The sequence below is a fragment of the Delphinapterus leucas genome, chromosome 11 (genome assembly GCF_059928025.1).
Source record: "Delphinapterus leucas isolate spDelLeu-1000000601 "Yukka" chromosome 11, BTC_Dleu_Yukka2, whole genome shotgun sequence".
In the NCBI taxonomy this organism is placed as follows: Eukaryota; Metazoa; Chordata; class Mammalia; order Artiodactyla; family Monodontidae; genus Delphinapterus; species Delphinapterus leucas.
In genome coordinates, this window is record NC_143139.1 from 43,041,008 (window position 1) to 43,067,087 (window position 26,080).

At 52.0% G+C, this 26,080-nt stretch overlaps 1 long non-coding RNA gene across 1 annotated transcript; it reads right to left on the reverse strand.

The window, feature by feature from the left end:
• Positions 1–6,706: 6,706 nt before the first annotated feature.
• On the reverse strand, positions 6,707–25,611 carry LOC111173926 (uncharacterized). The gene is made up of 3 exons (XR_016394950.1): positions 25,265–25,611; positions 15,644–24,354; positions 6,707–13,082 (listed from the first exon to the last, which is right to left on the reverse strand). It is a non-coding gene; the product is annotated as an uncharacterized LOC111173926 (long non-coding RNA).
• Positions 25,612–26,080: the final 469 nt, after the last annotated feature.

The window sequence follows — 26,080 nt, forward strand, 5'->3', positions numbered from 1 at the left end:
CCTGTACTTTACTGCCCCTTAGCACATTGTGTTCTCATTACTGTTGAAAGCCTGTCCCCCTACTATGCTATGGCATCTTGGGCACTGGGATCAGGTCTCATTTCCTTCCTTAGTCCTTGCTCCTGGCTCAGGGCCAAATACCTAACATGTGCTCAGTAAACGGCATTGAATTGGCTGCTGTCTGGGTCCCTAGAAGTCTCCAGGGTTTCCAGATCAACATGGGAGGGGGAGTACAGAGCATGGAAGAGGGGCAGGATCTGTGACGCTGGGTTGGGGTTAACGTCTGTTTCCACAGTGACTGGCTCCAGGATGTACCCAGAGTGGGATGAAGGGGTGGGAGAAGGGCTGAGGACCCTGCTGTGCACTGCGGCATAGGAATCCTTATGTTTCTACCCACGTCCTTTGGGTGGTGGGTGTTCTCTACACCATTTGGTCAGACGCTGTGCGAGTCTGGTTCTGCTATGAAGTGGGTTCTGCTGTGATTATGAGTGCCTTGTGTGTGCACATACGCCTGCGCACTCGTGTGTGTCTTGGGTGGGAGGAGAAGAGAAGAGGGGAGGAGGTTATTTTGCGCAACAGGCATGAGTGGTTCAGGCATTTCCATCAGTCCCCACTTGGCTGCCTGCCCTCTGCAGGGCCCTTTAGGGCCTTTCACACCTCTTGCCCCAGGGCTCCCGACCACGACCACGACCACGGGGTGGTCGGCCAGGGATTGTGCTCACAGGACGGCACCACTGAGGGAGGGGCTGTTCCTGCCCCGCTCCCACCCCCACCTTGGCCCCTAGGTCTGCAGTGGCAGGGATACTCTCCGTATGGCTAGGATGAGGCGCCTCCTTTCCAACGCTCCATTTCCAGCTCAAGGACTCCTTGTTAGAACCACGAAACATCAACGCTGGAAGGTGCGAAAAGACATTGGGTCTAGTCCTCTCTTAATACCTCTGGGACAGCTGAGGCCCAGGAAGGTTATGCGTGGGAGGCCACTGGGGACAGAGCCAATGCTAGATGGAACCCCAGCAAGTTAGTGGCAGAGTTGGAATCCCAATCTCTTGACCTACTTAAATGCACACAATTAGTATCTGAAGTGCCAATTACAAATATTATCTCACTGAATATTCACAAACCTATGGGACTGTATTATAATTCTCACCTACAAACGGGGAAAATGAGTCTCAGGGAGATTAGCGATTTGTCTTAAGTCACACACTGGTAAACAACAGGGCCAGGATTTGAACCCCAGCTTGAATGGCTCCAATTCTGGTGCTCACTTCTCCAATGACCACTCCACCACCCACCACACACACACACACACACACACACACACACACACACACAGGGCCACACCGCGCTGGTTTCCCAGACACTCACTCTTCGTCCCTGGGACACCTAGAGTCAGAGGTCATTTCTCTCTGCAGCCCACCTCCCCTGCCCAGGGCAGTGCTCTTTGCCACAAATGAAGCAGATGGTGATGTCCCCACTATGGTCCTGGGCACAGGACTCCACCAACTAACTGAATCCATGCAGAGTCTCGTCTCCTGCACGCAGCCCTGCTCCTGTCGGTGGCCACTGAGGCCTCCGCCATAAATCCCCAGGTCTCAGCTCATAACCATTAGCAAGCAATTGGGCTCATCAGGATGCGTTTATGAGACTCAGGTCAGATAAATGGATTGCCGGAGGTCAGGAACAAGGGATCTCCTCACCCTGCCTTGCTCCAGAGGTGTCCCCACCATCCAAAGGCTGGCAGATGTCACTTGCAGCTGCAGGAAGAAGAGGGGGCATTGCCACAGTGGAGTAAAGACGTATCCCCCGGTAATCCACGTTCACGGGAAGAAAATGGCCTGGAGATGTAAAGCCTCAGATGGCTCACAGCCATTAAGGCTAGAGTTACACACACACACACACACACACACACGCACAGAGGCACATCCACAAAGTACACTCTCACACTCCATCTCTGATTCAAATCCAAATTCTTCAGCAACTGCCCCCAACCCTGCCCACTCCAGTGCTGGCCTCACACTGTCCCACCTTTGACGTGTTCTCTGGATCAGCGCTTCTCAAACACCCCTGTGCCTACAAATGACTAGGGGTCTTGTTCAAATGCAGATTCTGATTCCATAGATCTAGACTGGAACCTGAGATTGTTTTTCTAACCAGCTGCCAAGTGAGGCCGCTTCTCCAAGGATTTTAAACAATGGTCCTCCCATATTGAAGGGGTAGGAGTGGAGGAGATGGGGGTGTATAGTTTGGAAAAGCTACCCGCCCCCACCCCCTGGAGATTCTACTATGCACACCCGGGCGCTGAGCCACTTCTGGAATCCTGTTCTCCTGCTCTTCACATGTCTCCTTCTTCCCCTTCAAATCTCAGCCCAAATTCTCTGCTTCCCCTGAGAAACCTTCTCTGACCCCACCCCGATGTAATGGGGCCCCACTTACCTTAGCTCTCTTCATAGCAGTTATCTCAACTTGCATTTATGTATTTACTTATTTTGGGGGGGTCAGTCTCACCCCCTGAAATGTAGGGTCCCGGAGTTCAGGGATCATGCCTGCCCTGTTCATCCATGAATTCTCAGCACCCAGTGCCTAGCATGTAGTAGATACTCAGTATATCTTTTTTTTTTTTTTTAATTTTATTTTTGGCTGCTTTGGGTCTTTGTTGCTGCGCGCGGGCTTTCTCTAGTTGCGGCGAGCGGGGGCTACTCTTCGTTGCGGTGCGCGGGCTTCTCATTGCAGTGGCTTTTCTTGTCGCGGAGCATGGGCTCTAGGTGCACGGGCTTCAGTAGTTGTGGCACGTGCGCTCAGCAGTTGTGGCTTGCGGGCTCTAGAGCACAGGCTCAGTAGTTGTGGCTCACGGGCTTAGTTGGTCCGCGGTATGTGGGATCTTCCAGACCAGGGCTCGAACTCGTGTCCCCTGCGTTGGCAGGCGGATTCTTAACCACTGTGCCACCTGGGAAGTCCCCTCAGTATATATCTTAACAAATGAATGAATGAACGGATGGATGGATGGTTGAAGCACTTCCATGATGACAATGGTGTGGGAAAGAATATCTGAGGGGCTGAGGTCATAGGCAATTAGAGAAAGCTTCTGGAAGGAAGGAAAATGGGAGGAAAAGAGCATGGTGTGAAAGACTTGGTAGATATGACCCATGGAAATGGGGGAGGCAAGTGCATCCGGGTAACAGGTTGGCCCCATTGGTCCCAGCTGACATGACAGAAGTGGGGCAGGGTCTGGAGGGAGAAGTCCTGGGGGTGGAGGCCGGTGGTGCAGGGTCTTGAAAACCATGCCAGGCAACAGGAAGGCTGTGGTCCTCTCCAGACCTCGTGGGCAGGGACCTTCATTTATTTATTCTTCTCTGTGCTTGACAAATTCTTCCTGAGCCTCTGTCACGTGCCAGGCACTGTGCTGGGTGCCGCACATCCAGGGATGAACACAACGGCTCTGATTCCAGCCCTCACGGGGTTGACAGTCTATGAGGAGAGACTGAGGTTAAACAAACTAAACTGTTAGAGTTGGGCTAAGTCCACAGAGAAGTGCATGATGAGGGACGTGATTGTCGGTGGAGAAGCTTCCCTAGGGAATGACAGTCACCCAGAGTCCTGAGGGGTGGGACCGGTCCCCGCCAGCCCCCTGTCTGCCTCAGCACTTGTCCTGGACTTCCCCGCATTCCACTGCACTGCTCCTTTAAGAGGCGCGCCTCTTTCCTGAGCAAAGGAGGTTCCGGGCACACAGCCGAGCCTGCCAAGGTTATGGGTTATAAATCAACACTGGCATTCCCTTGGCAGTGGGCTCTCCTCTGAGCTGCCCAGATGGCGGACAGGCCTGGGGCTCCAGGGGCAGCCAGACACACGGGAGGGGGAAGGAGGGCAAGGTGGGGACGCAGCTGGGCCCCGGACCCCAGTGGCAGCTGCTCACCTCTGTCTAAGGGCCTTGGGCCAGAGAAAATGCCAAGGTCCTTCTATGCCGATCACAGGGACCTTCTGACTCCTGAGTCACAGGCTGGCACGGGCTTCGGGGTCATTGCCCTCACCCCTGCCAGTGACCCAGGCCTCCCTGATACCCTCTGAGACCAAGGGCCATGGGTTTTCCCTTTTGGATGACCTCTTGGGGTCACAGTCTGCTCCAGTACCCAACCTGAAAGTTCTACTTGTGGGTTGACTCTCTTCCCTCTTGCTGTAGCCAAGATGTGCTCTTTTACATTCTCCAAAAGACAGCGGCTTCCCGTTTGGCGGGGGTGGGGTGGCATTGGGGCTGTGATGATGTCCCCCCTCAGCCTTCACTTTAAATCTCCCCGAAAAGCAGGATAAGAAGATTTCTCAAGGTCAGCTGGAGAGGGTGCAACTCCGCCCTCTTGGGGGTTGCCATCCCTCAGCCACCCTCACAGGTGCTGTGACAGAGGGGACATATGTCACTTCCACCCCAGGGGACGGTGACAACATCTCAGCGCCACAGCCCCACAGATCTGGGCTCAGCAGGCCTTGACAGAACTGGAAAGGCAGCCTCTCTCCCGGGCCCGGGCTGGGCCTGGGTCTGGGTTGCATGCGGAGGGGTGGAAGCAGAGCCCGGAGACCCCGCCCACAGAGGGATAGACAGGCTGACTGCTCTCCCCATCCCCACCCCACCCCCAATATCCAACAGCGTTTCTAGAACAGTGGGAAATTCCTGGGTTATAGAACAATAGAGATTTCCTGGGGTGTTCTTGTCCTCCAATTCTCCTGTGAAAAATTGGAGCTCACAGGGGCTTAGAGACCCTCTTACACACTCTTTGTACAGATGAGAAAACTAGACCCAGAGAAATAAACACAGGCCTTTTAGCATTCAGGTTATTTCCGCTACCCCACATTTGCCTCCTGAATAGAAGCCCCCTGAACCACCACTAAACAGGATACATTAGACTCCAACTGTAATAGAGCAGATAGAGGTTAGATAACAAGCAGAACTTTCTCAGAATAGTGGATTACAGAGAAGGATGAGAAACAAAATATAGGAATGGAGTTCTCCAAAACAGTAGGGTGGGAGCGGGGAGTAATGGAATCAGGAGTCGGGCTGGAATTTTGCAAAAAGGAAATATAGAGAATGGAGGAGACGGCAGCTGGCATGGAGCCCAGAGGAGGGCAGCTGGGGTGTAGGGCTTCCAGGGTTCCTCACTGAGGACCTCCAGCCTCCACCTGTGCCAGGCCTCTGGGTATCTACAGAGTTTAGATTCAGGCCTTACCTCGGCTGATTCTCTGGGCTTATTCCTTGCTCTCCAGGGATGGCTTATCTGGCTGCCAGAGTCGTTTGCCTTCTCTAATTTGTGTTTAAATTAAAGTTCCCACAAAACAGGGGCTTAATGTGCTGTTACCAAGAGCTCCCGGGCCCCCTGCCGCTCCGGAAGCTGAGGGGAGCTGGAGGGAAGAGGCCGTTGTGCACGCATAGAAGCTGATCCCACTGGGTGCAGGGACCTGGCGTGGATGACCCAACCGAGTCTGGTCCTTGTTGCTGTCTCCAAAATGGTGACATCTGGGGGCAGGGCAGAGCAAATCATGCTCACAGAGGGCTTGGGAATCAACAGACCTGTCAATGGGCTCCTGGTAGGTGTTCACCCTTTTTCAGGACCTTGGGGAGAAGGCAGGGAAGGCATGCAATGAGAAGAGGGCGGGGGGTAGAACATAGAGAGAAAGCTTAGGGCTCCTTGTTTTTTTTAGCTTATACATCTGGTTTATCTCATTTAGCACGTTTCTGAGGCTCACTCATGTCATAGCAGTTATAGTATTTCAATCCTTTAAGGCTCAGTTTTTTAATTACTTACACATAGTGTTACACCGTGTGCCTGCACTTCCTAAGGACCTCATAACCATAAGATCGCGTCACGGTCTCCACAACCCTCTCCGGGAGTGTTGTTTTTATCAGCCCCATTTTTATAGCTGAGGAAACCGAGGCACAGGGAGGTCAAGTAACATGCCCAAGATCACACAGCTAGTAAGAGGTGGATCCGAGATTCAGATTCTTACAGTCTGGCGCCAGATTCCAGTGCTATGCTGACACGTAAGCGGAGATTTGCCTGTCACCCTGCCAAGCCCTTGATCACAAAGTGAGGCTTCTCTTTGATTGACAGAGCAACCGAGGTGGAGTGAAGCTCCTTTCTGCTCCCTCTTTCCCTCTCTGAGCCACAAGCTTCTCACCTGTAAAATGAGGACAGGCACTTGGAGGGATTAAGGAGCTGGGAAGTGTCGTCAGAGGCCACCACAGGGTCGGTCCTCAGTTGTAATATCCTTCCCTTTGGCCCAACCAAAAGCCCTCCTGCACCACCTCTTTTTTTTGTTCTTTTTCACATCTTTATTGGAGCCTAATTGCTTTACAATGGTGTGTTAGTTTCTGCTTTATAACAAAGTGAATCAGCTATACATATACATATACCCCCATATCTCCTCCCTCTTACGTCTCCCTCCCTCCCACCCTCCCTATCCCACCCCTCTAGGGGGTCACAAGCCACCGAGCTGATCTCCCTGACCTGCACCACCTGATTCTGCTTTCCAGGGAGCTACAGGCGGTGGTTCCTCATCCTTCAGTGAAAACCGTCCGTAAAGAGTTGTCCCCCGTTCCTTGGTCCAAAGCCTCTCTCTTCCAACGGGGAGCCCCTGGAGAAGAGGAGGAATAAAGCTCACCTGGGGCCCCAACCTGCCTGCTCGCCCTCCCCCACCTACACCCAGGTGAGCCAGTCAGGGTCCCAACAGCAAACACGTGACACATTCAAAAGGGCTCCACTGAAGAGAGTTTAATGACATGACAATTTTCAAGGCATAGTTGGAATTAAGGGAACCATTCAGGGTTGATGAGGTACCAAAAGGGTTGAAATGGTGCCAACAAAACTGGGGTCGGGGAGAGCAGCCACCCAGGCCATTGGGGAACCACAGCCCCTGCCAGGACTTCAGGCAGGCCGGTGGCAGGGAGGCGGGCAGGGGACAGGGAGACAAATACCATGGCTTCTCTCTCCCCTCCCTGCCAGGACCCGTGCTGGCCAGGCCCGACCACAGATGGGAAGTCGGGAGCCCAGGTGATGCCGTCTGCACAGGGCAGCCTCCAGGGCCAGGGTGGCCCAGAGAACAGAGGCGGCGAACCACATCACCCAGCCTGCTCCAGCTGGGATTCCCTTAGGACACTGAGGCCTTAACTCTGCTGCTTTATTGCCACCTTTGTCACTGCCTGCAGCCCAACAGCGACCCAGCTCAGAAGGAAGATGGGACCCAGGCAGAAAGAAGCTGGAGGGAAGGGGGCTACGCTGAGCATAGGGAGAGCCCAGGAGGAGGGCAGCTTTGGGGGGTAGTGATGTCAAGTGGCGACACGAGCACTTGGTACAGATCACTGTAATCTTGCTCCGGCCTCCCCTATCTAGACTGTAGCCCCTGTGGGGTGGGGATTTTGTCTTGTCCATCCTATACACCGAGCATGGTGCCTCTTAAGTACATAATCAGAACTTACTGAATAAATAAGGGGCTAACCGGTAAATGAACAAGCCTATTCACAGCTCAGGTGTACACCCTGAGCCCCCGTCGGGGAGCACTGTTGAGTGAAGCACACATAACCCTCCTACAGGAGCTTTATTTCAACCATCCAGCACCTCAGATTTTCCATGCCGCCGCCGTTCAGTCACTGGCCGTCCAAGCCCACGTCTGCCTCTGAACTGGTCAGAGGCTGCTCTTTGATGGCCCCCGTTCAAATGTGCAGTGACTTCATTTAGCTCCTCTTGATGAAGGAATCGGGGAAACAGCAAGGGACTTCATTTCTCACAGCAGCCTTCCTGTGAGCTTTCTCCAGAGGAGTCTTCATCCATAGCAAACCGTCTGTGGTATTCCCGGCTGGAGCCCCTGGCAAGAGACGGGAGGCGAGAATGACAGTGCCAAGGAGGCAGCTGAAGGATAGTCACCCTGGGAGCCACAGCTCTGCCTTGCTTTTTCCAATGGGCCATAAAGACTGGAGAAGGGGAGGGAGGCAGACAGGAAAACACACTCGACTTCCCAAGTATAGTCACTGCGCCAAGCCCACCTGGCGGAGCGATGACGCACAGACTCCGGGGCTGGGCGATGGCTTCGTAATCCCTGCCCCGCCATTTGCGGACTGTGTGACCTCGGGTAAGATGCTTCACGACTATGCCTCAGTTTCCTCATCTTAAAAAACGTACGTGGAGAATACTAATACCTAGTTCGTATGGTGGTGGAAAAGAGATGAGTTAATAGTCATGAAATAGTGAACAGAGGACATGGTCCATAGTCAGCCCTACATAAATTTCATTATATGAAATTGAGCAGGACACTTGGGTTCTAGTCTCAGAAACTTTTTTTCTGTAATAAGCCCAGCCTTGGATGCATCTTATGTTTGCTCTGAGAAGTGAACAAATGCATGTGAAAATTAAAACATGTTAAAGTTTGTTATTTGTCGTCAAGCTCGTGTACGTGCCTGATGGAGCAGGGGTTGGTGGGGGGTGGTGGGTGGACGCTAAAGGGCTGTCAGTCGTCAGCTTCTAATTATCTGCCTTGCTGAGGTCCCCTTCTTGTCAACATCATCGTCTCTTTGGCTGGTTCAAGCCTTTGCTTGACAACATCCAGGCCTCTTGTGGTCCCTCCCACACAGCATGGGCTGGAAGGATAAGGCTTTTGAAAGCAAAACTGGTCCTTCCCCTCCTACCCATGAGGCAGGTATAGCCAGTGGACACAAGCTTCCAGAGAGGAGCTGGCAACTCCATCTCAGCCCACTTTGCCTTTGGGCAAAGGGAGGAGAGGGGCCGAGCCAGGGCAGGACAGGGGAGGGCGGCCAGCTCCTCTGTGCTGGGGCCTCAGAAAGAAATGTATCTGTCTTTGTCGTGGAGACCTGGGAATAAAAAACAAATCCATCCCAGAGTCCAGTATGAATGTGCCACTTACTGCTACCAACATGATTTCAAACAGTTACTTCATTTCTTTGAGTCAGTTTTTCTCATCCTCAAAATGGGGATAATCATACCTAATTCAAAGAGGGAAAGGGAATTACCCGGCAGTCCAGTGCTTAGGACTCGGTGCTTTCACTGCCGTGGCCCGGGTTCAATCCCTGGTTGGGGAACTAAGAATCTGTGAGCCGAGCGACAAGGCAAAACCAAACAAACAAACAAACAAAAAAAACGAGTGAAAATCAGTGAGATATATTACTCCCTTGGTACATGGCTAGTCCAATACTTGGTAGATATTATTAGCTGATGCTTTTCGTTGTCTGCACACCATCCCCTCTGAGGGATGGAGAAGTAGTGCTGCTTTCCAGACTGGAAAAGCTGGTGGCAGCAAAAGTGATTGACAACTCTGCTTTGTTTACGTTTTCTTTATGGAGCACATAATAGGTACATCATTTGTTCATTCATTCATTCAGCAAATGTTTGCAGAACTTGCCGTTATTTTGCTCACTTGTGTTTATCTTACTCTCACCACTAAAACTGCAAGGTTCATGAGGGAAGGGGCAGTGTCTCTTGGGTTCCCTGGATGCTTTGTGCATACTTGCTAGGTGAGCGGAGGGTGGAGCTCAAAGCCTGTCTGCGACACTGAGATGCACCAGGCAAGGAGGTGGGGGGGGCAGGAGGCCTGCATTCTAGGCTCCATCACACCTCCCACAGACCTTGGAGCCTCCACAGACCTTCTTTCAACTGTGAGATACTGGACGATCACTGGAGACCAGACTCAGGGAACCGCTTCCCCAGTGGGAAGACATCCATTCATCTACTCTGTGTCTCTGAAACCCCTGGAGAAGGCTCTGAGTCCCCAACTCTGAGGAGCACAGCAACAAGAAAAGAATGAAGAGAGAATGGAAGGAGCAGTGCCCCCTCAGTAACTTACAGAGGGAGGAAAATTCCAGCTTATTATGTGTAATTAACACAAAAGAAGGCATGTTCCCAAGACCCTGCTTTCATGGATATTGGGTATTCCCACGTATAAGACACACCCATTCTTCTTTTTTTTTTTGCACAACCAAAGGTTTTATTTTGTAATTTATTATTTTATTTAGTAATAATTTCAATTTTTATTGTTATCAATAATTAACAATAAAACTAATATCTTTTTTTATGCCTCAACATTTTTTTTATTGGAGTATAGTTGATTTACAATGTTGTGTTAGTTGTGTTAGTTTCAGGTATACAGCAAAGTGATTAGGTTATATATATACACATACAAATATATGTATATATACATATACATACTTTTTCAGATTCTTTTACATTAGAGGTTATTACAAGATATTGAATATAGTTCCCTGTGCTATACAGTAGGACTTTGTTGTTTATTTTATACATAGTAGTGTATATCTGCTAATCCCAAACCCCTAATTATCCCCTCCCCTTTTCCCTTCGGTAACCATAAATTTGTTTTCTGTCTGTGAATCCATTTGTTTTGTAAATAAGTTTATTTGGGGGCTTCTCTGGTGGCTCAGTGGTTGAGAATTCGCCTGCCGATGCAGGGGACACGGGTTCGTGCCCCGGTCCGGGAAGATCCCACATGCCGCAGAGCGGCTGGGCCCGTGAGCCATGGCCGCTGAGCCTGCGCATCCGGAGCCTGTGCTCCACAACGGGAGAGGCCACAACAGTGAGAGGCCCGCATACCGCAAAAAAAAAAAAAAAAAGTTCATTTGTATTAGATTCCACATATAAGCGATATCATATGATATTTGTCTTTCTTTGACTTACTTAATATGATAATCTCTAGGTCCATCCATGTTACTGTAAATGGCATTATTTCATTCTTTTCTATGCCTGAGTAATATTCATACACACACACACACACACCACATCTTCTTTATCCATTCATCTAAGACACATCCATTCTTGTCCACAGACCTCATTCTATGTGATCCAGGCTGTCTAGAGACATAAGAGTTAGGGGAGAATGATAATATCCCAAAGGTAGAAAGAACCCGAACATCCATCAATGGAAGAGTGGGTAAACAAAAGTACAATGGAATATTATTCAACCACAAAAAAGAATGAAGCGGGCTTCCCTGGTGGCGTAGTGGTTGAGAGTCCGCCTGCCGATGCAGGGGACACGGGTTCGTGCCCCGCTCCGGGAAGATCCCACATGCCGCGGAGCGGCTGCGCCCGTGAGCCATGGCCGCTGAGCTTGCGCGTCCAGAGCCTGTGCTCCGCAACGGGAGAGGCCACAACAGTGAGAGGCCCGCGTACCGCAAAAAAAAAAAAAAAAAAATGAAGCACTGATACATACTACAACACGGATGAACCTTGAAAATATTATGCTAAGTGAAAGCCAGCCACAAAAGACCACATAGTATATGATTCCCTTGATGTGAAAGTCCAGAAGAGAGAAATCTATAGGAATAGAGCACAGATCAGTGTTTGCTTAGGGCCAGCAAGGGTATGGAGGAGTAAAAGGGGGTGGTAACTGAAGGCTATAAGATTTCTTTCAGGGGTGATGAAAATGTTCCAAAATGGACTGTGGTGATAGTTGCACATATCTGTGACTATACTGAAACCACTGAATGGTACGCTTCAATGGTGAATTGTACAGTATGTGAATTATATCTCAAGAAACTTGTTTTTAAAAAGAGAGAGAGAGAGAGAAACGGAGACGGAGCAGGAAGACCAAACAAAGCCCAGGCACAGTCTGTCCTGGCTGCCCCCCAAGCCAAAGCCTGCAAGTCACACAGGCAGTGTTAGGGTAGTCCCCAAGCCATGACTCAGGAAGATAAATTGGCCCCAGAGGTATGGGGCTGGGTCCCTTCTCCCCTGACAGCTCCCTCTCTGTGTTTTTTCTGGCATGAGAAACATTCTGTCTTCTTGTATAAATAGGGGAAATTTATGACAGTTTTCCCCCTTCTCCTCCCTGGTGGGCTACTAGGAAGGGGCTGGATGGGGGGAGGAGGGAGATACAAATGTGGAAAGACTAGAGGGAGGCAGGGAGCTAGGCTCTGGCCCCAGCTCTGCTTTGCATATTTGACCATCTGGGTAAGGAGGCGGCTGGAGCAAAGGTGCAGCCCGGTAGTTTCCAGGCCCAGGGAGGTGGGTCTCCAAGGCAGACATCCAACTGGAGGGACCCAGGGGAAATCAGGGAAACATGGCCTGGCTATCCCAGAGCTTTGTTGGAGGAGACACAGGCCCCCTGCCTGGTTGGGTTCTTTCTGTCCTTGCGATTTGTTAAGGCAGCTGATATGGTGGTTAGAGAACCCCATATGGGATTCCGAAAGTGACAGAAAAACTAAGCGTGTGACCTTAAGCAAGTTACTGCCTCTCTCTGGGCCTTGGCTGTAATTAAAAAAACAGGGGAGGGGATTGAACTTTCAGGGGTTTTCAAACTGGTTTTAACCACAGGGTCCTTTCTTCAAATAAAACCTTGTGTAGCAACCCAACATCTAACATGAGTGTCCTGCTGAGCTCCTTAGGTTGAAGTGAGGGTGGGGATGGGAGATACCCAGGCCCCTGTGGTGACATGAAGGGACTTGGCCAAGAATAGGATGATCTCCAAGGTCCCCTCCATCTCTGTCCTCAGGTGGGAAGGTATATTAGGAAGGATGATAGCAAAACTGCTATTAAAAAAAGGGCCCCGGGCTTCCCTGGTGGCACAGTGGTTGAGAGTCCGCCTGCCGATGCAGGGGACATGGGTTCGTGCCCCAGTCCGGGAAGATCCCACATGCCGCGGAGCAGCTGGGCCCGTGAGCCATGGCCGCTGAGCCTGCACGTCCAGAGCCTGTGCTCCGCAACGGGAGAGGCCACAACAGTGAGAGGCCCACGTATCGCAAAAAAAAAAAAAAAAAAAAAAGGGGGGGGGGCCCAAACACAGCCACATATAGAAAACAAGTTTATTTGTCACAACGGTCTGGAAGGGAGCAGTCCCAGACAGCAGGTGGCTCTGTTCCACCTGGTCCATCAGGAACTTGGGTTCCTGTTCTACTCTTGCTCTGCCCTGTCTTAGGGATTTCTCCTCAACTGCATGGTCAAAGCTCAGTCTCAGGCACATCCGGTCCAGCTCATGAAAAGGAGAACTTACCCAATGTCTCAAGGCTCTGATGACATTACTCGGCTCACATTCCCCTCTGGCCACACCTGGCAGCCAGGAGATGGATTGTCCAGCTCGGAGGTTCTCTACCCTCACAGAACAAGGAGAGAAGGATTAAGTGGACAACTATAGCAGTTTTAATCCAGGGCTCAAACCCCCCAGCCGAGCCGCCCTCTTCTTCTTCCCCTCCCAGAGGAGAACTAGAGTCCACAGTTCAGAAAACAGTGATTCCCAATGAGGTCCCACCATCCACCCCGAGATCAGAGCCCCAGGAAAGTGATAGCAGGCTTCCTCCAGAAAGACTACCCTTCTATCCACTTTCTTCACAAGGATGTGAGAAAAGTTTCTGTTGCCACTGCCCCCCTGCCACTCTCTCTCTCAGTCGCACCTCATTTTCTAACCCCTGTTCCCAGTCACTAGGCATGACCACAAATAAGGGGGAGCAGGACGGCCAGAACTATAGGAAGGGAAGGTGAGACCGGGCTGGAGAGCTGTGCCTTGCAGGCAGCCCAGGTATGGTTTTGGTGCCACGCAGACCCAACTACCAGATGTGTGACCTGAAGTGGGGATTAAGCTCTCAGAGCCTCAACTGACTCTTCTGGATATAAGAATGAGACGCTCACTTGCAAGAGTTGCAGCTCCCCTCTGCCCTCCCCCGACAGCTCCAGCGGGATCAGATGAATTTCACCTAAAAAGACCATCAGCCAGTCCCCCGTCAGGCCCCCGCTGCACCTGGATCTCACGGCCCCGCCCACCCCAGGAGGCACGGCAGTGGCTGTGCTGGAATCAGAAATAAAACCCTCCTCTTCCTCCTCCCCCACCCCCACTTCCCATCACTCATCTGGGAATCCAGGGCGAAGAAAGGAGCTAAAGTGCAGAGCGTTCATTTAATATTAACAAATTGAAATGAATTCTTTGAATGCCAATTAACTTGGAGCAGCCCCTTATTAATAGTAATTTAGATTCATACTCGGGAGAAGCGGGTACGGGGGCTGGGCCGAATGTGCCCAGAATGTCAATGTGACGACGGAGCTGGGGACCGAGCGGGGAGGAGCCGTGGCAGTGTTACTTCTGCCGAGTTCGGCTGTTTCCCTCAGAGGAACGGACAAAGTCAGCAGAGGCGGATCTTTGGGAAACAGATTTCTCTCATCATTTGAGTTTTGTACCTGCGATGAATCTGAATAGGCTGAAACCACATCACACCATTTTGATGATTTACTTCACAGTGTCGCTAGAATGTCCTCAGAGCTGGGGTTTACCGCAAACTCTCCTAAACCGGATCCCACTGACCCAAAGTGATCTAGTCCCTAGGCCAGCTCTCTCTCCTTCTTTGTGTCCGTTCAAAGCCAGAGCTGGAGGTCAAAATGGGGTCCCCCAACCCCTGCCACCTCCACCTTAATTAGAAATAAAAGAGGGGACTAAACATTGTGTCTCCCTTCTGGGAATCCTCTCCCAGGAGGCAAGAGTCCCAACAGGCTGACCCCGAGCCAGCAGCTTACATTTAAGGGAGCAAAAAAAATCTGCTGGTACTTTTCTTAGAATTCAGGGACAAGATGAGAACTAAAAATTCAACTCTGTATACCAAAGACTTCCCCAGAATAGAGCCAAGGAGAAAGAGCTTGGTCCCAAACTAAAAAGTCAAACAGAAATTCTGCTTTCCCTGAATTTGCTGGCTTGGGGAGTCAGACTAGAGGTGCCCAGAACCAGAACCTCGAGTGTAAGCTCTGACCCAAGTAGGACATTTTCTTCTTCCCAGGCGTCCCACCTTGCCTGGATGGGTGAATCGAATTTGAAGCTGGGAACTGTGGAAACTAGGGGTGGGAGGTCTGAGATGGAGGATGCAGGAGGGCAAAGGGGGCTGAACAAGGGTAAGGAAATGTACAAAATGGTGACGTTTATAAAATTAAAACTTTAAAGATGGTTTAACATACACAAAAGATTAAATTTAAAGAACAGGTCAGGTTTTAAAAGGAGGTAAAATACATCAAAATTGAAAGATTAACATCAACAAAAATTGAAGACAATGCATACAATACTTCAATTGTTCTTTAAAATAGGAGGGATCGAATGAGTCAAAAGAGACCTCATTCACACTCCCATAGTTTCCCAAACAACAAATTCATTTACAAAACAAAAAGAGAAATCAACACAAAACTAACGCTTTGTCCACACCAGGAGAAAAAACAAAATCGTGTCGATTCAGTAACTGCTGAAAAACTAGTGACGGAGGAAAAAAACAAACGAATAAACTTGAAATATGTTAACTGATTATTTGTAAATATTGAAATTGGAAGATGGGATGGAGAAAGGCACGAACTTAACATCATCAGAAAAGTGAAACTTGCAAAAACATAGGGTGTAAGTCATCTGCAAACTCTCCTTAAGTAGAATGCTCCTCTCCAAAAGAACAGAATATAAAATTGATCCCAAAAGTACCACTAACCCTCCAAGTAAAGTATATTAATCTGAACTTAATCTTTCCACAAATCTGAAATTATACGAAAAAATACAAAAGGATTATATTTTTTCAACTAAGAGAAAAACAAAACCGGATTTAAATTGTCTAATGGGGCAAGAAGAGGGACGTTTTTTGCAGGTGCCAGAAAGGATGGGGCTGGGGTGTTTGAGGGATGGAGGACCCGCTTACCTTGCTCTGGAGCAGCGGCTGCCGGACAGAAGTGGGTGCGGGACTCTGCGAGTGCATGCGTGTTGGGGGAAAGGAGGATTCGGGGATCCCGCTGCCCTGAACGAATGAGGAGGGTGGAAGGACTGGGGGTCACCCATTTCCCCACCTCCGCCCGCCTCCCTCCCTCCGGTACCCAGGCCTAGAGAGCTACTGAAAGTTACAAATTGCTTCCATTATTAGCTCATCCCGGGCGGCCTGGTCATTGGCCAGCCCCGGACCACGTGGTCCCTCGTACCAATCGATCGAATTTCTAGTTGCAATTCTCTGTATGTCCCTTGGCTCTGGGCAGGGAAGCGGGGGCGGGGAGCAGTGGCGCGGGCGCTGGGGAGGGGCTAAGTAGAGGGGTCACTTCGTCCCCTCACCCTCCCTCTCTGCCTAGTCCGGGCCCTGAGTGTCGCCCCAGAACGGGTTGAGGGAATGTTGTGGGTTGGGACACACCCGGGAGGGCGCAAACTGGAGGAAGCGAGAGACGTCGCCAGGCACCCAGGGTCCTCCCCTTCCAGTTCCCCGAGCCTGCCCGGTCCCGCTGGCTTCTCCCTCTATAGCGCCCAATCGGCCCCGGGCAGTCCCGGGCTGGCAGCCTGACCCAGTACCCCGGGCGCCTGAGTGTCATGCCTCCGGATTACTGCTTGGGCCCCCACCTTGGGGAAGATGCACGCGAGTACCGCTTCCCCGGGGCTCGCTCTGAATCAGGCGCCTGCGCTCTCAGGGGCGCCCACCCTACCCCGACGGCCGAGTTTGCGCACCTCCTGAGACAGTGTGAGAGAAAGACAAACTTTTGAGTGGATAAAAATCAAGAGGAACCCGTCTGGAGCAGGTGAGCTGGGTCCGGGAGGGGTGCGCTGTAGCCTGAAAGCAATCTGCCTTTCCCCATCTCTGTCTCTCCTTACTCCATCCCGGCTCCCCTGCTGGCAGATACTAATCCCCACTGATCAGAGGAGTGGGACCAGAGCAGCTTTCCTCCCCCGAGTTTGGGGACTAAGGTGGCAGCTGGCAGAGGGACGAGGAGTGTTGCTTCTGAAACTAGAGAGGATGGGAGAAACTGGGGGCCTAGAGACCCATAGCGTCTGAGGGTGATCACTTCTTTCCCCAAACGCAACTTGCGGGAACTTCAGAAAAGTTTATTGAAGAGAGACGGAAAAGGGAGCAGAGTTGGGGTTCTGAAGTTTAAAGTGAGGGGGAGGGCCCCCTGCTTCTTATAGTAAAGGAAGGATGAGTTTGTTTCCCAATCAGGGCTGATTACGGATGTAGAAAAACCCGGGCAGGTCCCAAACCTGCTCATCCAGCAAGCTCTTAGAGACGCTTGGAGATCCCCAAAGGGCTTTCCCAGGAAAGCGAGAGACGTACTAGCCGAAAATAGTAGTTTTCGACTCTGCCGCGGTGGGGGCGGGGTATCGCCCCAGAGCCTCAGCCCGGGACCTCCTGGGGCCCCTGCTGCCCCGGGACCTTTTGCTGATTTTAAGTTAGGAGTGACATGAATTTCTTCTTTTTCTTCTCCTTTTAATTCCAATTTGACTCAGAGACCCATTGCCCTAAGATGGAATTCAGGGAGGGCTCCTCCCCGGCCCCAGCGCAACCACCTTCCAACTTCCTGCAGCTCCCGCAGTAGGGCCAGGAAAAGAGCCCCCTACCCCCTTCCCGGGTCTGGCATTGCCCCCCGTCCCAAGAGAAGTCCCGGGAGGAAGGGATGGAGGAGGCTCTTCAAAAGGGAGTCAAAGAGGGTTGGTTCAGAGGGCGCGACTGAACTTGGGGACCCCGGGTGGAGAGTTGCGGGAGTGGGCAGTCCAAGGCGGGGACGGGGGCTGGCCTGCGGGGTCTGGGAAAGCGGGCGAGGGTCGAGGCCGCGGCAGGTGCACTGGCAGGGCCAAGGGAACTCTGGAGCCCCGGAAAGGGAGGCCCAGCCTGGGCGGAGGGTCTCCGTGGAGCCTGAGGTTTGCAGGTCTGGCCTGAGGAGCCAGGCAGGAGGCGGCTGCAGCATTTGGACGGCTTCTTGGAAAGGGCCGAGAGGGACTGTGGATCCAGGAGAGAAAATTCCCATGTCGAGCAAGTGGTGTCTCTGGCCTCTACTTGGCCCACATCTTTTGGTCAAGAGCGGCCAATCCTCCCAGGCCTTTGTTTTCACTGCACCTGAGGTTTTGCTGTGAGTAATCCAGGGGCTGCCCCGGCACTGCTCCCGAGGGAGCCCTGGAACTAGGCCCGCCTAGCTGAGAGGTCCAGGAGGGCCGCAGGGGGCACCGCCTAGGGATTCGGAGGCCTCCAGGGCGGGGGCCTCGGGAGGGATGTGTCGAGGGGTAGATGTAAAGGCAACTGATACTCAAATATAAGCCCTTTTCTTTCCTCCCATCCCGAGGCCCTGCGCACCTCTCCAGCCCAGAGGAGTTGGATGGAAGGTCTCATCCTGCCCAATCCCAAAATGAACATGGGAGCCGACTGGGGTTTCTTTTGCAGGCTGCCCCCAGCTCTGGGTGCACTAAGAGAAGGTGCCTGGTTCTGGACTTTGCCCCCTCCCTCTTTGATGAATCCAGTCCGTTTTGCCCCTTCCTCCCCAACACCACGCACACACAGTCTGTGGAGCTGTCTCTCTTTTACTCTTTTCCTCTCTTCCCCTTTCTCTTTTACTAGGATTGATGGAGTGACAACAGTTTGGCAGGTGTCTCCTAAGCCTGTAGTGGGGAGCTGTGGACCTAGCCCTGACTTCTCAGCTAGCAGGGAACAGCCCCATTCCTGGGCCCTTGAAATTGAACCCCACATTGAGGAAGGTTGAGAAGGAATGGCATGAAGGGTGGCTAGGCTGGCACAGGACGGAAGCCCCACCCTGGGGAGGGGGCACTTTTATGCCTTATGCTTGTTGCAGAGAGAGGATTTAGAAACAATGGAAGATGGAAAGGAGGTCGAGGAAACAGCACAAAGGACTGGAAAAGTTGAGAACAACAAAGAGAAACGACTGGTGAGGGAAGAGAAAATTCGAGAAAGCCCCAATACTGGGGGCAGCGGAAGGAACTCGGGAGAGAGCAGGGGAGGGAGATGAAATGAAGGAATGTTGATAAAGGACGGCATGAAGAAGCAAGATTAGTTTGTTGTATGAGAGAAGAGAAGGAAAGAGAAAGAAAAGAAAGAAGGGAAAAATGAAAGAAGGAAAGAGGCGAAATGAAAGAAAGAAAGAATGAAAGAAAGGAAGGAAGGAAGGAAAAGAAAAGCAAATGAATGAAAGGAGCTAGAAAGTAAAAGAAAAGGGAAGGAAAAGAAAGAGAAGTTTTTAAAAAAATAAAAGAGAAATGAATGGGAGAAAGAGAGACGGGTAGGAAAGGAGGAAAGCTAGGAAAAAAGGAAAGAAGGAAGAGAGGAGAAAAAAGTGGAGGGAGGGCAGGAAGAAGGCAAACGAAGGAAGGAAAAATGAGAAATATACAGAGAGAAAGGAAAGAAGGGGGAACAGGGTTAACAGAAAGGGGGTCTAGATGGGAGGAACAGTGGCAGGAAAGGCGCGGAGAGGAGGGTGAGCGGGGAGAGGCCCAGTGGGGCTGAGGCGGGGTCTCCCAGGTATCCTGGCTGCCGTGACCCTGACCTTCCAGGTTCCAGTGCCCACCCCAGGCAGGCTGCAGGCCGGCGCCACAGGAGGGGTGGAGGCGGAGGCCAGCCCCTTGAGACTCACTTCTCTCCGAAGTAGCTGACAGAGCTGGAGGAGTTCATTGTGCAGCCGCACCTGCCTGGGGCTGGCCTTGAGGCTCTGCAGGTCAATATGTGGCTCCCAAAGCAGTGCTGGAAGCAGAAGAAGCAGTTTCGAGAGGGGTGAGTCGCGGACCCACCCTGGCTCTGCCTCCTGACCTGCCTCCTCTGTCTGCAGACTGGGCCGCTTTGTTCTCCATGCTCTGGCTCTGTGACCTTGGGCCTCAGTTTGTTCTCTGTGTCAAATGAACCCTTTGCACTGGAGGGTTCTTCTGGCACTTTGGTTAGGTTAGCCTGCCTGTATGTGTGCAGGTGAGAGAGGGGTGATGATAAGGCCCGGTCCGTTCTGGGAAGGACATCTTCATTTTCTTCCTTGGTGAGAAGAAAAATCTTCCTCCTTTGCCATACTTATCTCCATCCCTGCCCCAGAAAGCTACCTTCCAGGGCAAGGGATTTCTCCATGCCAGAAGGGGTTGGATTAATCTATAAAGAGCTTGGTGTGAGGTTTATAGATGCTGGAGGAACCAAAGAAAGCATCGCATGCTGAAAGAGAACGAGGACGTGCCTTCCTGGGGCAAGCGGGCTTTCGGTCTGCAGTGTATTTCACGGAACTCACACACACACACAGATTAATTGGCAAAATGGCTTCAGATTCAGCCTGTAGAGGAGGTTGACTTGGGATGGTTGTGTGTCTGCAGCCTCTTGGGCCTGTGCTCCCCCACCCTGTCCATGTGCTCCAGCGGCAACCACCCAGTTAAAGCCAATTAGATAGCTCCTTTGTTTCCCCAAAGTGGGATGGGGCAGGTCGCTAAGGTCAGCACATCTTCCAAGGGCAGCATAAGCCTTGAAAATGCAACCCTCAAACCACCGGCCAATTTTAGCATCACTCTGTTAGCTTTCCTCCCCATTCTCAAGCTCCTTTCCTTCTTTTATCTCTCTCCACACCCCCCCACCCACTTGCTCCCTTCCTTCCTTCTTCCTGTTTTTCCTTTTCTTTCTCTCTCCCTCTTCATCTAGTCCAGGCTGGGGCTCTTGTACTGTCTTCGTACTCAGAGGCTTTGCTCTGAGACCTTCAGACAAGGTAACATGTGCCCTGACCTCAGGAGTTCATTACCTGGATGCAAATATTAGGAACGGAAGATGAGAGGCAAAATGGGGAGGAAGCTTTGCTAATCAAGTGCGGGATGAAGCGACACATCTTCTGTATCAATCATGATTAGTGCCCTCACGTTCCCGTGGCTTACCCCAGAAAATCCTTCCCCACCTCACCCATCTGCAGGCCACAGTCGGCCTGCCCCTGCCCATAGGGGTGGAGTTGCTGGTGCCCCCAAGGCTGTTGCTCTCCCGGGGTGAGTGAGGGCCTGCAGGAGCTCACCTTGGTGCAGGTGGGATGACGTCAGTGAAACCAGGTCAGAGCCTCAAACTATTAAATAAGCAAAGCCTGTTTCCCTATTCCCGATGCATTTAGGGGTCCTCTTTCCCTTGAATGGAGAAACTGGTCGGTTCTGGCTCTTGGCTGTCTCTCCAAGGAATGCCTCTGATTAGCCGGGCCTGCCGCCGCCATCCACCTCTGCTCGCCAAAGAAGGGAGGCCTCTTATTCCAGGCCTTGGTGGAGGGGTTCCAGACTGTCTGCCCAGAGCAGCCTCCTTGACCCCAGCCTGGCCCCGCTGGGAAGGAGGGAACCCAATTCACTTCGCAGGATCCAGAATCTTGAATCTCCACGGACAGAGCCAAGAGCTGCGACTGCATCCTCGAGCCTGAGCCTGACGCTGGAAGCAGCTTCTGTCTTTGGGGGTTCTCCTTGCTGCCTCGGTCTCTGCTCTGTTCGGCTCGCTATTGTGTTTTTCTCTCTCATTTAGGGGCTTTGGGGGACACGGAAAGGCAATGTTTCTCCTCGGGCCCCTGATCCTTCCGCACGCCCCCGCCAAACCTTAAAGTTGCCGATGGTAATGAGCTGCGGCTTCTGGCCCTGCTCACAAGCTACGCACTCAAAGCAAATTCAAATTCTCTTCTGGGCAGGAGGGAGGACAGATGCTCCTTCCTCAGTCCTCCCTTGCTCATTGATCCATTTTAAGGGCATTTGGGGGTCAAAATTGAGACCGGATGGCTTCTGTTGGTATAAAATTAGCATTTTTTATCACGCCAAAGGCCCAGATTTCTCAAGTCAAGGAATAGGAGGGCTTCACCCAGACCCACACCTCTTCTCTGGCCTTCTCTGATGATAAAGGTTTGTTGAGGCGGAGGAAGAGAAGGGAAATGAGTAGTTTGTTCTGTCGAGAAATCAACCAGTAGCTGCAGCCGTTCGTGCCACTGATATTTATTTAGTACCTACTATGTGCGAAGCATTGTCCCTACCTCTGTTTTTCATGACGGTCAGTAATGAGATTCTTGCCACTGTGAGGCTTTAGTGCATGTGGACAAATACATAAATAAATGAACTGATGGAAAAGAAAGTTTGGATTTTGATTGCCGCCTTCCATATGCCCCGTCTCCGAGCCCGTGCTTTCCCAACTCCGGCTACCCAGACCCAGCCGGTTGGAAAATAGGACGGCTCCAGGGCTCATTTGTCTCCCTCACTGGAAGACTGTTAGAAAAGGAGCAAGAGTTGTGCAGTGGGAATGGCAGACACGAGAGCCCTGAAATAAAGGGGTTGGGGTGGTGGTCAGAGGGGTCCCCCAGAGGTATCTTCCCAGCTTTGAGGTGTGCATTGTCGGTGAGGGGAGATACGTTTCTCTGGGTGTCTGAGCAGGTCTGCAGGTTTGCCTTGGTATAATCGCATGCCTGAAGGTGACAGCAGGGTGTACATGTGCAAGTGAGCTGAGGGGGCTGGACAAGTGTTTCAGCACCAGGCTTGTGTGCACTGGGCCCAGACGCCTGCACTGGAGCAGGTGCATGGGCGGGGCAGGTGCACAGATCCGAACATATCTCCGCATACATGACTCTCTGTGTATTCGAGAGCGTGGGTACCCGCTGAATTATTATAAAATTACACTGACCCTTACAGCAAATCCATACCGGCCCGGCCTTTCTCCCCCCGACCTCTCGACCTCTGGGGTGCCTGAGGAAAGAGCTGACCGGGTCACCGCCTCCCCCAGTCAATGAGTCTCTCTCCATTAGCATGAAACATGAATCTACTGGCAGCTTGACAAATTATAACTAGCAGCCAGAGTTTTGCCAACTGGCTGGCTTGGGCGCTGTCTATTTATCACTGAAAATGGTAAATCATAAGAATCCAGATGACTTAATTATTCAAATCCACCCAGACCCAGAGAAGCTGCAGTCCCGTCAATCTCAGCCCTGGGCTCAGGGCGAGGGCAGGGGGAGAAGGCTGATTGCTTGGGAGCTGGGAGACTCAGGTTCCAGCTCCTCTGCCCTACCCGGCAAGGGGGGGGGCTTTCTCTGCCACCCATTCCCCTCCCTGCCTTCCTGCCCACCTTCCCGGGCAGAAGCCTGGCCGATTGTTTTCGCTGCTGACCCTCCAGAGGCTCTCCCCTCCCCGCCTCCTGCTGCCTGGTCCCCAGGCTCCTGCAGTGTTTCTCTGCCTCTCTTTGTGTGGGTCTGTTAGCTTGCTCTCTCTGTTTCAGTGCCTTCATTTTTATTTCTTCTCTTTCTCCTATTCTCTTCATCATCTCTTTCCCTCCCTGCTCCCTACGGATGGATGCTGACCCACAGGCTCACACACACACACACACACACACACACACACACACACACACACACACACGACCTCTCTGATGGAGGTTTGCCTGTACCCCCAGCTCCTTTGTTCTCTGTGGCCCGGAACTGCCCAGCTCAGGATCTCCACGCACCCTCCTTAACCCAGCGCCCTGAGTCGTGGAAGGTCTGAACCCTCTCGACCTGGGAGCCGCATGGAAGCACAAATGTCAATGGATGATCTGGGCTCGTTCTGCCTTTCACCCACCACGGCATGTACACAACTTTCCTGTCCCTTTCTTCTGTGGAGCTCTGCACGGCTTGGGCAGTCAGAGATGTGCCCCAGCAGGAGGCAGGCCTGTGTCCCAACAAGGCCCACCTCAGGCTGTCCCCTTGCCCCCAGCGTGGAACCACCACAAGCCCTAAGGGAGGGATCCCTCCATGTGAGTTTTCCCCAAAGGAGAAGGAAATCTGTTTACAGAACAAATCCTAGACCCAGAGGTCTGCACACCGAGCTTCTGGGGGCTCTTTGATCTCTGGGTCCTTTTATCTTTGTGTCCCTCACAACCCAGTATAAATATGCACTCCTATTTCTTCCAGTCCTGGGCCCCAAGGGAAGTCTATGTTCTCCCGGCCAGTGAGGGGTGGTGCTGGGTGGATCCAACGTGCCCTAACGCTGGGGTTCGCTCATGTGAGAGGAGGTGGTGGACGGCGGGGAGGGTCACCGGAGCTCCCCTCTTTGAATGGTGTCCTGGCTTGTTCTTCTGGGGGGCTTGTTCCACCCACGAGGACCCCAGAGCCCTGTCCCCAGAGGCTCCTCGGAGCACAGTCCTGTGTCTGCAGACGCTTGTCAGTTAGGCTCTGAGTGGCTAGGTCAGCGCGTGTGACTGCACACTTTCAGGAGTCCTTGTGCCAGAACAACAAGTGACAATGTCCCCACCAACAGGGCACCTGAGGAAACAGTCCCCTCACTCCCCGCAATTCCATTTCAAGGCCTCTGAGCAACGTTGCTGTCAATAGAAATTGGCCTTGCCCTATCACAGAGCTCTGAAGAAGGAGCTGCTTGTTTCTGCTACTGAAAATGAGTAAGTTCTTCCTTGAGTCTAGCCTTCTCTTCCTTCTGGGTTGGAGGATGGAGATGATCAGGAATCTCGGGCGGGGACTCCCCACCCTCCAAGAGAACATTTATGACCCGCAGGGGACCCTTCTACACCCGGGCTCATCCCCACTGCACCACATCCTCCTCCTTCCTTCCTCCCCACCTTTCGAATCCAGCTTGTTACTTGACGACGAGGGCAGCGTCCATGGGTGAGGCAGGAGGGGAAAGGATCGAGATTCAAAAGCAGGCCAGCAGCTGGGCGGCAGGGAAATCAATAAGGGAGATCGATTAGAGACAGGTTTCTCTCTCTTTTTTCCCTGCTGGCTCAGGGTCCCTGCCCCAGCTCCTAAAAGCAGGTGGAGGACAGAGGCCCTGGCCTCTCTCTGCCCTTCTAACTCAAACAGGTTCCTAATCCCTGGGTAGAGGGTAAACAGCCTCCGAGAGCACGGCCAGGATTAACCGCAGAAATGCTGCTAAGGTATTTTGGGCACAGTTCCCTACCCCCGCTCCCACCCCATGTTACTAATTAGCCCAACAGCTTGGGGGAGTAGCTAGGAATGCCTTTGTGCAGCCCCGCAAGCCCAGGGCTGAGCTCTGGACACTATCTCTGGTGCTGGACCAGCTGAGGGGGGCAGAGGGATTCCCACCCCCTCCCCACTCACTGACTCCCAGATCAGCTCAGGGCAGACAGCGGATTTTTCCTCTGCACCCTCCCCAAATCCCCCGGCTTCCCCTTGGCTGTTCACAGCTGGGAGGCAGGTGGGGGACAAGAGGGAGAGTGGAATCGGCTCCGGAAATCAAACGACCCAATAAAAAATTAATTGTCTAATTAAAACCATGAGGAAGCCCCTTGCCAGAGTCTGGCTCTGAGTCGTCAGGGCTGTAAAGGGTGGGAAATGAGTCTCAGCTCCTAATAAATTCCTGATTTGCAGCTTGGTCTGTCAGCGAAGGAGTAGGAGAGCTGAGCGTTCTGCCGCACTAGGGCCTCCTAGAGGTCATGCCATCCCTCCCTGTGCCCCCAGCCCCGGTGATCACACCCACACCACCACACACACCCGGCTCGAGACCAGAGACAGGAGCCTCTCCCAGAGGACAGAGAGGCCACCGCCCAAGGCGGGCAAGTATTCCCGAGACTGACCCTCAGGCTCCCCAGTCCAGGGCTCACCCCCTTCTTCCAGGTCTTTCCTCAGGAAAGCAAACATCCAGGAAACTTCTGGAACTGGAGAGTTCTTCATGTAGGTTAACCGATCGTTGTTAGAAACAGGTTGCTGTGTGGGTGCGTTTTGACCTCATCCCCTCCACTTCTGTGAAAAATAACATTTTTACATAAGTCACGAACCACCAGCTTCCCTCTCTTAAACTTGTGCTGATTTTTGCACGAATGACAGGGAACCATGCTAAGAAATGAATCCCTCTCCCCTAAAAAATGGCTCTGCCCAGTTGGCCAAGTCCCCTGGAAGAATGAACACAGAGCTAGTCCAGAAAGGAGTGCAGAGTTAGGCAACTCTCGAGGGTAGATGGCGATCCGAACCTTTGCCCTGGATAATTTTACCAATTCTTCACTTGGGTCAGCCCCGCCTCTATTCCCCTTGTCCCTCAGCAAAAGCAAGGGCACTGTCCTCAGAGGCATTAAGTCATAATAGCAGGAGGAGGGGGAAGCAGTTAGCATACAGCCATCAACATCCTAATACATTCTTTGATTATACAGAATACAGTATGGGATGTATACCTGTGATTAGCTTCTCTAAACAAACACGGAAGAACAAACAAGGGCTGTCCTTCGGAACAGTCACCTTAGGAGGAAATACGCTTATCCCATCTGTACCTCTCTTGATTAAACCATTTCTGCAAAGACTGCTTTAAAATGGACTTTCTAGCCATTTTACAAAATACTCAAGACAACCATGATTAGCTACAAACTGTTTTTTGACTGATTCCAGAGAAGCAAATGATAAAGATCTGTCACCAATAAGGACATTTA